Source organism: Muscardinus avellanarius (genome assembly GCF_963383645.1).
Source record: "Muscardinus avellanarius genome assembly, chromosome: X".
NCBI lineage: Eukaryota > Metazoa > Chordata > Mammalia > Rodentia > Gliridae > Muscardinus > Muscardinus avellanarius.
This window is the reverse complement of record NC_137792.1, coordinates 9,705,665-9,717,422: the sequence shown is the minus strand read 5'-3', so window position 1 is coordinate 9,717,422 and position 11,758 is coordinate 9,705,665. Positions and strand designations below refer to the sequence as shown.

General features: G+C 41.1%; 1 pseudogene across 1 annotated transcript; it reads right to left on the bottom strand.

Annotated features, from left to right (window-relative positions):
* Positions 1–1,316: 1,316 nt before the first annotated feature.
* LOC308278784 (high mobility group protein B1-like) lies at positions 1,317–1,896 on the bottom strand (annotated as a pseudogene). The gene has a single exon. The product of its transcript is annotated as a high mobility group protein B1-like (transcript).
* Positions 1,897–11,758: the final 9,862 nt, after the last annotated feature.

Below are 11,758 nucleotides of genomic sequence, written 5' to 3'. Positions count from 1 at the left end.
ATCTAATACAAAGCATGCCAAATGCTTGCTTTGGGAGGGACCATTTCAAAGAGGCAAAAAAGAGAGAGGACACTAGTTTACTTCCTCCGGGACTCCAAGAGTCAGCTGAGTTAGAAGCTTTAAACATAGTTTACTGTAAATACTACCCTATGGGCCTGAACGAATAGCTGTGCAGAACAGATTGTATTTTGCTATCAAAAAGGTTCAGATCCAGTAACATTTGGATCAATGATATCATGCATATCATTAAAGTTTGTTATGATCTGGGAGTGGTGGTACAGGCTTGTAACCTTAGCACTTGGGAGGCTGAGACAGGAGGATCACACAGGTTCGAAGCCAGCCTCAGCTACTTAGTGAGGCTCTCAGCAACTTAGTGAGACCCTGTTTCCAAATAAAGTATAAAATAGGTCTGGGAGTATAGCCTAGAGGTAGAAAAGCCCCTGGGTCCCATCCCCAGTACCACACACAAAAGTTTGTTATGTAACATGGTGTTTAGATCATTATTTCTGCTATAGGGTAGCTTTTTTTTAAAAGCCAAGAAACCCAATATCTTATAGAGAGAGATATTTTTGTCAATACTTTTTATGGTGAATTACTGTGTCCAGGGGGGTAAAAAAACAACTCAGTCTGCAAGAGAATTTAAGATGATGCTGTCAAACTTTCTTTGCTTACTCCGTGTGAAATCAATCAGTAGTCCAACACAGCCACAATGGTGAATCAATTATTAGCTGTAAAACTAAAGCTACTAATGGGGAGAGAACTCCCATGGAGTTGGATTGATAGTAAACAAACAAGAAACTCCATAAAAAGGAAAAAAGACTTTTTTATGTTGCGTTGCCATAGAAAATCCTCAGGTATGTGCAGAGCATATTTTTAATAAAATAATTGTATTTGCTTACAAGCATTTAGAATGTCAACAAAAACAGCTTCAACTTTTTTTGCAATCACAGAGTGGTATTTAGCTAACAGAACAACTATTTCATATACAATGCATCAAAGACAACGGAAGATGAAAAACCTACTATTCCCATATATATAATTTGTGCTGTATACCAACAAGAACCTGCTTAAAATTTCCATGCGATTTTACAACATCCATAGTGTCCCAGGCAAGATTAGTGACTATTGAAAATACCACCAGGACAGGGCTACCTAAGACATTTTCGGTAGTATGTTAAGTCTACCAAAAAAGACACTGTACAGTTTAAAAACAAGTCTTACACAGCCTTACATTTCAATTTTTTCTTTAATGGAATGAATTGTATACAGAGGGGTTAAATGCTTTATGGATAAGAAAAAACTTTGCTAGAACCAACTTATTTATCATCTTCTTTTTCATCTTCTTCCTCTCCTTCATCCTCTTCATCTTTCTTTACTTCCTCCTTCTTTCTTGTTCTTGTTTTTCTCAGCCTGGATAACTCCCTTTATTGCTGCATCGTTTTTCTCTCACTCAGTCATCAGCAGTATCCTCTTCATATTTTTTGTTCAGCTTAGCAGCTTCCTTTCCATAAAGTTGCTTGTCATCCACAGCAGTGCCATTCCACATCTCTCCCTGTCTCTTTGCAACATCACCAATGGAGAGACCAGGATGTTCTCCTTTGATTCGGGGATGATACTCAGAACAGAACAAGAAGAAGACCGACAGAGGCCTCTTGGGTGCATTGGGATCCTTGAACTTCTCTTTTTGTTTCCCCTTTAGGAGAGATTTAGGTTTTCATTTTTCTTTCATGACGGGCCTTGTCTGCCTTTGCCATATCTTCAAATTTTCCTTTCTCTTTAGCACTTAGAAAACTCTGAGGAGTTGACTGAAGCTTGTGGGTGCTTCTTCCTGTGTTCCTCCCAACAAGTTTGCACAAAGAATACATTTGGTGACATTTTGCCTTTCAGATTCTTAGAATCTCCTTGGCCAAGGTTTAATTGTTTTTCCTCAGTGAGGCACAGAGTTGCCCAGTGCCCATCCAGCTCTCACTTGCCCTGATGCTGTCTCTAAGCTCAATGTACTATAATCTGCAGATGGCAATTGATTGGCTGACAGTTTCTAGAACAGGTTATGAAGATTCTAAAAGGCTTCAGTTATTCAAATTCATTTTAGTACTCATTACCACTGGACAATTTTGTAAGAAAAAGAAAACTCTGGGTAACTATAGCAAGAATTCTTTTTTTTAAGAGATGAATCGCCTGCAAATTGGTATAACCATCCTGGAGAAGAATGTCTATCCAAATGTAAAATGTGCATACCCTTTAGCCCCCAAAATGCTCACTGCTCAGATATGCTCACAGAAGATACGTGTCATTTAGGAGTATTTTCCTAGCAAATAACAGGAAATCAATGCAATCTAGTTTAAACAGTAAGAGAGGTTTGTTAGCTCATAGACTTGGAAAATTCAGGCATAAAATGGTTCATAATTTGGGCTGTTTGAGGGGAAATAAAGAGAATACTGATAAGAAAATGGAAAAGAGAGGCAAGGATAAAAAAAAAGACAGCCAATACAGGGTGTATTATTTTCACTGGCAGAACTAAGCTTTAACTCCACTAGGGAGACCCTGAGAACCAGTGTAAAACATGTCTCACAGGAAATCAATATTAGTGGTGCAGGGTTCGGAGCTGCCCTTGGGGAACTTTAATTCCACTCTGCTGAGAGGGTGGCAAAAATGACTCCAGTAGTAAGAGAAATCCCTCAAGCAACGATTCAGTACTGAGAGAAGTCAGGCCTGTGTGCAATGGAATGGGAAAGACAAGTGCATATGGGCGAGGCCCCAGCAGTCTCTGTCTCAGATGGACTTCAGGCTTAGGTGGTCTGCAGATAGGTTAAGAATGCCATCAAGATTCTCTCTTTTCCCCCATGACTTTCAAGGCTTATTTTTATCTTAACAACAATGGCCATGTTGTAATGGCCATTAAATAAGCACTAGTCCCAACTAGGGTTATGTATATTTTAAGGTATAGAAAACACTATTTAATGTCGATATTCCAAGCAACATGCTTATATTTAGCCTAATCAGATTGGATTGAGGCATAGGCATATCTCTGGACCAAGGGTTTGGACACAAAGTTTAAATCAATCAATACCTACTCTCAGATAGAAAAATGAGCTATTATTTCCAGAAGCACATATAAAAACTGGGTATGCTAGTGAAGAGAAAAGCTAGGGTGGACGTTGAATAATTCAACCACAAATGTGTAGAGATAGATATTAACTACAACCTTCTTTGCTATAACAAAAATCTAGGAACACCCAAGTTTTCATCAGTAAGGAACGTCTACCTAGACAGATAAGATTATGGTGTACTGTTACTGTGAATGCAGAGTTGTGTGTCATTATATTTGAATATGGGTAGCCCTACCTTGGAGTTAAAGCTCTACTATTTGAATTTTGGAGGTCCCATGCATTAAAACCACAGCAGGCCTTTTGCCTGGTCTTCTTTCCTACCTCTCCTTTTACAAGTATCATTTTCCATGGGTTTTTTTGTGTGCTACTGGGGTTCCTGGAAGCCCTTCTACCTCAAGGCTACACTCCCAGACCTATTTTTACATTTTTATTTGGAAACAGGGTCTCCTAAACCAGTGCGCGTGGCTGGCTTTGAACCTGCGCAATCCTCCTGTCTCTGCCTCCCAAGCGCGGGGATTACAAGCGTGCGCCACCATGCCCAGCAATTTTCCATGTTTTGAAGAAGGCATATTTCTGGAGATTCCCAAGTCATATTGTGCCTTTTTCCAGAGTATGAAGATTGCAAGGGCATGGAACAAAGAGGTACCTTACAATATCTGGATTTTCAAACTGCATTTATTCAAACCACCATAAACTCACAGAACTCCTCTCGGTCCTATTTTATACATATTTTATTAAGTGAGAAATATGAAACTCTTGTTGGAAAAGTATCATAGCATGGGTAAGGGATTTTTAGGATCAATAATACTTTTCAGCTCTGCTAACTATAGTAAAATAAACACGGTTCTCCTGAGTATGAGACCCATAAGACTGTTGCCAAAACATGGTATAAAATTACTGTCATAGGATGTTATTCATTTGTAAGAGATACAGACTCCCTCCCCCAACAAAATTTATCATTTTCCAAATGAGGAAAGCAAGGGTATTGGTGAAAATATATTGTCATCAGAGCTGGTTCTGGAAACCTTACATACATGTTTGCCTCTCTTGAAAATACCATCTGATTCTAGATGCACAGTTCACTCTTTTCACATGTTATTTACCGAGTGGCTCCTTTTTGCCAGGCACCATTGAGATTATCAGACACAATGCTGAATAAAATGAACAAAAAATCCAGGCTTACATGTCATTTGCTGAAATGAGAGACAAACTCAATAAGCAAATGGTATATAACATATGAGACTGTCATAAATGCACAGAGAACAAAAAGAAAGGGAAGGACAGGGAACACAAGGGGGCACTTGGGGCTGTGAAGAAGGTATTCAGGGGTGGCTCCATTTAGATGACATTTCTGCAAAACTTAAATGAGGCAAGGGTGCAAGACTTGCATAGAGTTGGGAGAAAGTGTGCTTAGCAGCAGGGACAGCATGGGTAACAGCCCTGGGGCAAGGTATGTTTAGACTGTTCACTAAACATACCTGTAGTATGGCCACTGTGGGGAGGGGAAAATAAGAGGAAAAGTAGAAGAATGGGAGGTGAGTCTAGCAATGCTGGACCATGCAGAACTTTATAGGCTGCTGCAAAGATTTTTGATTTTTTTTATTTGGGTGAGGGTCATGTGTAGTGACACGATCTGACATCGGATCAAAAGTCCCACTGGCCACTCTAATCTTCATTCATGTCATAGCATCCAACACAGCAGTAGGAGGATTCAGCTGCCAGTGCACAATACAAAATACATGTACCTCAAAAACATCAATCAGAGTAAAAGAAGTCTCACATAAGAGAGTAAATATGGTATGATTCCCTTTATAGAAAGTTCTAGAATGGGAAAAGTTCATGGATATGGGTAAATCATCAGAACGGTGGTTTGCCGTCATGTGGAGAGGGTGTGAGTTGGGGAGGGTATGCTTGGGAAAGAGTATGAAGGAGCCAGGAATGATGGCACACACCTGTAATCCCAGCACTTGGAGGCTGAGAGAGGAGGATTGCAAATTCCAAACTAGCCTCAGCAATTTAGTGGGACTCTGTTTTAAGATTTAAAAAAAGCACTGGGGTATATCTCAATGGTGGAGCATCATACGTGCAATTCCCAGTAGAACACACACACACACACACACACATTCACACACACACAAACACACAAACACACACATCACAAAGGACATTTTGAGAGCTATGGTAATATTCTATATCCTGTTAGGGGTTTGTATCTGTCAAAATTCAATGAATGTGCACCTAAGACGTGTGCATTTTGGGTACAAACATTTCACATCAAAAGAAAAACTTTAGACAAAAAACTGAACTCTAATTGGCAATATGCATGCTGAAGTGTCTGGAGGGGATGTACAGATGTCTTCAGTTTGCTTTGAAATGCTTCAAAAACCAAGATGGATGGATAAAAGTGACACAGCAAGTGTATTAAAACATAAATGGTAGAATGTAGGTGACAGCATACAAATAGTCACCATAAGATTCTTTCAGAGTTGCTATGTTTGACTTTTCATAATCAAATTCTCTTTAAAGGTAAAACCATACATAGCAATACTGATATCCCTTCCAGATAATTGAAAGAGGTTTTTCTTACAATGAAGGCAGAATTTGTATACTGAACTGAAGCTTGTTAAAAAAATAATTAAGCAGGTTTGATTCATCAGGCACTCATTAGTTCATTCAAACATTTAACAGCTATTTATTGAGCACCTACTACTGGCCAGGCACTTAAAACAAAGAGAAAATGTAGAACAATCCACTCCAATAATTATCCACTCTCATCCACAGTAACCTACTTGGAAAAGAATGCTTTGGGGAAATGGCATATGATAAAAAAAAGCCCTTTTATTCACAGCTATTTTTTGTGTTGTACTTTGCTCATTAAAGAAGTCGTTTTGACATAGAAAAATTAATACCATTAAATCAGAAATAACTGCACAAATGCTAGTGTCACTTTTGAATTGTTTTTTGGCTACAGTTTCTGGCTTGAAAGCAGAAAAAAATCAGACTTAAAGAAAGAGAGGGCCACACTAACATAACACGTGATTTTTAAAACGTTGGTATTATGCTGACAGATCGCGAGAGCTCTAAATGTCATTTCCTCGCAAGAAGCTATTATGCACAGTGCTTGAACAGGGCTGGAGGACCTAGCAACAGAAGAGGGGGAAAAAGGTTTCTAAGGCGAAAGGGCTGCTTGTTGCAGAGCGAAACTTTAAATTGCCACGCCTTGAGGTCTTGACCAGGAAAATGAATAGCCAGCCAGTGCCTAAGCCTAATAACAGGTCTTGTTTCCCTGAATGACACTGTATTTATTAGAGAAAGATTTTTAAACACATGACTCGCCAGTGTAATCCAAGTTGTATCTTGAGGTAGAGCACAAACACTGGCTCTTTTTGTATATAAATAAATATATTCTGGCCTATGGATCTGTTGCTTCTCTCTGACACAAAAGCAAGGTTTTAGAATGGGAATCAGAAGGCAGGCATGGGATGTACACCTGTAATCTCAGCATTTGGGAGGCTGAGATAGGGTTGTCACAGATTTGATGCCAGTGTCAGCAACAGGTAGCAAGACTGTTTCAAAATTAAAAATAAAACAGGGATGGGGTGTAGCTTAGAGGTAGAATGCCCCTGGGATCAACCCCTAGTAACACACACACACACACACACACAAACACACAAATGGAAATCAGAAATAATCCCAGTCATATATAGCTCAAATCCACGTTATACTATAAATGTGACTCTGAGTACTTTAGGAACATGGAAGGAAACATGGAAGCTAGGCGTGGTGGTGGACACTTGTAATCCCAATTATTAGGTTGAGACAGGTGAATCGCAGGTTCAAAGCCATCCTCAGCTACTTAGTGAGGCCCTCCACAACTCAGTGAGACCCCATTTCGAAATAAAGAATAAAAAAATAGGGATGGAGGTATAGCCCGGAAGTACAGTGCCCCTGGCTTCCATCTCCAGTACTGCCAAAACTAAAAGAATAAAAGAATAGGGCTAGGGATGTAACTCGGAGGTAGAATGTCCCTGGGTTCAATCACCAGTACCAGAAAAAGAAGAAGTTAGGAAACATGGTTGAACAGTGAGCCAGAGGCTGAAAATTTGCCAAGCAGAACATTTGAAGCCCTGCCTGACGCTCGTTCTCTAACTGCACTGGAGGCTTTGAAATGTATTTGGGCTCTATGGTTCACTTTCCCCTTTTATCCCCCGGGGATTGTCTTACTTCCTGTTTGGCCCAAATTATCTATCAAAGCGTGTAACACGTGAAAGCCTCACTAAAGCATCTCCTTTACTTTCGAGGGCCTGGAGGGGGAGTTTCTGGAAATTTAGTTTCATTTTTCCTTTAATCTCTCCTCTCTTCACCAAGTATAAAGGTAGTTATTTTTTTAACCAGGGAAACACGCCACAAAGAGGGCCATTTTGTAGATAGAAATGGAACTGAGAAGAGACAGCTGTTGGCATTTTTTTAGAGGTGAAGCAGGCATGGGAGGATTAATATTTATGGATTCTCTAAATTCGCACTTAGAGTGTTTGCAAGGCAGAGGCAGGGAAGCCACCTCCTCCTCCTCCATTGCTTCTGTGAAACACTGCAGTGGGAGCCTACAAACTGGCTTCCTGTGCATATACGGTAGGAGCCCTGAAATCAGTTTTTTTCTCTCATTGCATCCAAGTGCCTGCCAACAAAGGGGGTAATGATTAAAAGTACACTCTAAGTAGGGCGTGGCAGCACACACCTGTAATCCTAGTAATGGGCAGGCTGAGACAGGAGGACCACAGGTTGAAAGACAGCCTCAGCAATCTAGTGAGACCCTCAGCAATCGTTTCAAAGTAAAACAAATAAAACAGGGCTAGGGGTATGGCTTGAAAGTAGAATGCTTCTGGGTTTAATCCCAGTACCAAAAAAAAGTATGCTATAGACAATCCTTACACTTTAATTACCCTCCAATACACACACACACACACACACACACACACACACACACACACTCACTCATAGGTACAAATGTGCTCCCCATGTTTCCCCCAATGATCCCCTATATCATTGGCTCTCACATGTGAGCAGAAACAATAAACTAAGGAAGGAGATACTACTCCATGAGGCAAAAGCAAAACTCGGGCTCAGAATTTAACATTTTCATTTGTTTGTTTGTTATTTGTTTATTACGGTACCGAGGATGGAGCCCAGGGGTATTCTACCTTTGAGCCACACTCCCAGCCCTATTTTTAAAAATTTATCTTTGTGTGTGTGGTACTGGGGATGGAAACCAGGGGCATTCTACCTCTGAACTACACCCCAGCCCTATATTTTATTCTTTATTTTGAAACAGGGTCTCACTGAGCTGCAGAGGGCCTCACTAAGTAGCGGAAACTGTCCACGAACCGCGATCCTCCTGTCTCAATCTCCCAAATGCTGGGATTACAAGCGTGCACCACCACGCCAGACTAATTTTATTCTTTAACTTTTATTGTTTCTTCCACTTTTGCTGGTGCATTATAATTATACATCATAGTGAGACTCAAAGTGAAACAAACATACATGCACATAGCACTTGTGGTTCTCAGATCTCTATTTGGTCTGGGAGCTCACAAAGTCTTGATACTTTGTGCATAAAGTTGTAGGACAACAGAATATAGAACAGAATAATCGAACAAATGGCTTTCACCCCTACCAATGCACACCCTACAGTTCCCATCAGTACAGATGTAGCTGTACTGGACTCGGTGAATTCGCTGCTGCTGCCGCCGGTGGCAATATGGCGCCGCTGCTACGCCCTCGGCCGTGAGGCTGGCTTATTTCTTCTTGGTTTTGAGTTCCACTCTGAGTCCCTGCAGCGTGTGCTGAGCTCAGCCACTGGGAGCTTTAGATGCTCCCTGCACTGAAAAATCCCGCCTGGCTGTTCCGCAGCAGCTCACCTCGGCTTGCTGTAGCCGTCAGGTGAACTCATCGCTGCAGGTGGCGGTATGGCTCTGCTGCCGTGTCCTCGGGCGTGAGGCCGGTGTATCTCCTCTGTGGCTCTGAGCTCTGTTCTCAGTCCGCTCTCTCTCTGGAGCCTGGTGATTTTTTTGTTTCTCTGGTGATGGTGTTTTCTAGCTATGAAAGGCACTGCTTTTGTGGTAATGGAGATTGGTTGTTAGCGGGGCTCTTAAGCCCCGCTTTTCTCGGTCGCCATCTTCCCCCCATTTTTATTTATTTATGTATTTATTTATTTATTTTTGGTATTAGGGATTTAACCCAGAAATTTTCTACTTCTGAGTCATACTCCCCAACTCTACTTTATTTTTTATTTTGAAATAGGGTCTCCAGGCGTGGTGGCACACACTTGTAATCCCAGCCATTTGGGAGGCTGAGACAGGAGGATCGCGGTTCGCGGACAGCCTCAGCTACTTAGTGAGGCCCTTTGTAACTCGGTGAGACCTGGTTTCAAAATAAAGAATAAAAAAAATGGGCAGGGGGTGTAGCTTGGAGGACAAATGCCTCTGGGTTCCATCCCCAGACTCAAGAAGAAGAAGAAGAAGAAGAAGAAGAAGAAGAAGAAGGAGGAGGAGGAGGAGGAGGAGGAGGAGGAGGAGGAGGAGGAGGAGGAAATAGGGTCTTCCTTCTTAAGTTGCTGGGTTCTTGCTAAGTTGCTGAGACTGGCCTCCAGCCTGCAATCCTCCTGCCTCAGCGTACCAAATACGGGGACTACTGGCATGTGCCAGCCACCATGACCGGCTATTTCTCTTCTTTTCATGGCACCTCACAAAAATCATACTAGAAACTTACTTTGGAAATCTTTGGGCTTTTTCAGCCACTGACTAGTAAAAATGTAATCAATTTCTTCCCTCACTATTGGTTAAAAATTCAAGAGGTAACATTTGTTTTTACAAACAATACTTTCATCTCACAAGTTCTGCTTTAAAAAATACTCATATGCTGTTGGTGGGACTGCAAAATGGTACAAGCGCTATGCAGATCAGTGTGGAGGTTCCTCCAAAGAGTAGGAATGGAATGACCATATGACCTAGATACTTCACCCATCGGTATTTATCCAAAAGAATTAAAGTCAGCATACTATAGAGATGCATTCATACTAATATTTATAGCAGCTCAATTTACAATTGCTAAGTTATGATACCAGCAAAGGTGCCCATCAACACACACACACACACACACACACACACACACACACACATACACACTGAAGTTTTATTCAACCATAAAGAAGAATGAAGTTATGTCCTTTCTACAGAAAAAATGGGTGTAACTAGAGAACTTCATACTTAGTGAGACAAGCCAGACTCAGAAAATCAAGGGCAACTTTTTTTTCCTCATATGTGGACGCTAGAGAGAAAATGGGAAATCTCATGAAAATAAAAAAGAGGCTAGAGAACGGGGGCCAGGAATAGGGAGGAGGGAAAGGAAAGGGAGAGTATTAGGGAATGAAATTCACCAAATTATGATGTGCACATAAAATATATAACAATGAATCCCATTATTGTGTATAATCACAATGCACCAATTAAAAATGAAATAAACAAATAAATGCTCTTTTAATAAGGATCCTTTTTTATCTCAAGTGGTCAAAACCCAATTCGAATTTTCCTCAACACAGGAAGGGGGTGTTATTTATTTTTACTCATTTCATTGATAAATCTAAGAGTCTAATGGCAGGAGGCCAGAAATGAGTCTCTTCCAATTTCCTGGTTCTTTCTTCTAAGATGGTCTTCTCTAGCAGCTCCCCCCGAGGGGTGAGTGCAAAGAGCTCTGGGATCAAATCCTACCATGTGAAAGGGACATTAGTTCTTAATAGTCCTGCAGAAGACTCAGGAAAGGTTAATGGGCATAATCAGGCAAGGCTTTCCTCTTGTCCCCATGCCCTGGACAATAGCCCAAGCCCTGGATTTCCTCACTGGATCCCAAAAAAGAAAAAAAAAAAAAAAAGAGAAACCATACTTCTTCAGATCAGGCTGGGGAAAAGGCTATAGCTAGAAGAATAGAAGGTGCAAAGACAACAGCTCTGATTTCCTCTGAGACCCCCTTAGTGCCACCAGCCTATTTGGGGGAACGCACAAGAAGATTCTGCTGCTCAGCAACTTTCAGATTTCAATGGAGGAGACTAGAGATGGACCCTTACTATGGAGATTTAGGGGACATTTGGTGCAAACATTTGTCCCCTTCTGAAAACAATACCCTCTCTGTTTCCCTAAACCAGAGGAGTGGGGAGCTATGAAGGTTTCAGACAAAGTACAAAATGGTCCTCTGCAGGCCCCTGGAGACTTGCAGTTCTCCAAGGTTAACACCATGGAAGCAGTCCAAGAGACAAACGACCCACATGAGATTGTCTAGAATGAGTTTTGGCGGTGGTGGCATGCATTTTTTTTTAAATTTTTAATTAATTTATTTATTTATTTATTTATTTATTGGTGGTACTGGGGTTCCTGGAAGCCCTTCTACCTCCGGGCTACACTCCCAGATCTATTTTATTAATTTTTTTTAAATTTGGAAACGGGGTCTCTTAAGCCAGCGAGGCTGGCTCCGAACCAGCACGATCCTCCTGTCTCTCTGCCTCCCAAGTGCAGGGATTATAAGCGTGCCCACTGCACCCGGCTAATCTGGATCTTTTAAAATATATTAGATTCTGGCAAATTTTTTTTCGTTACTGTGGA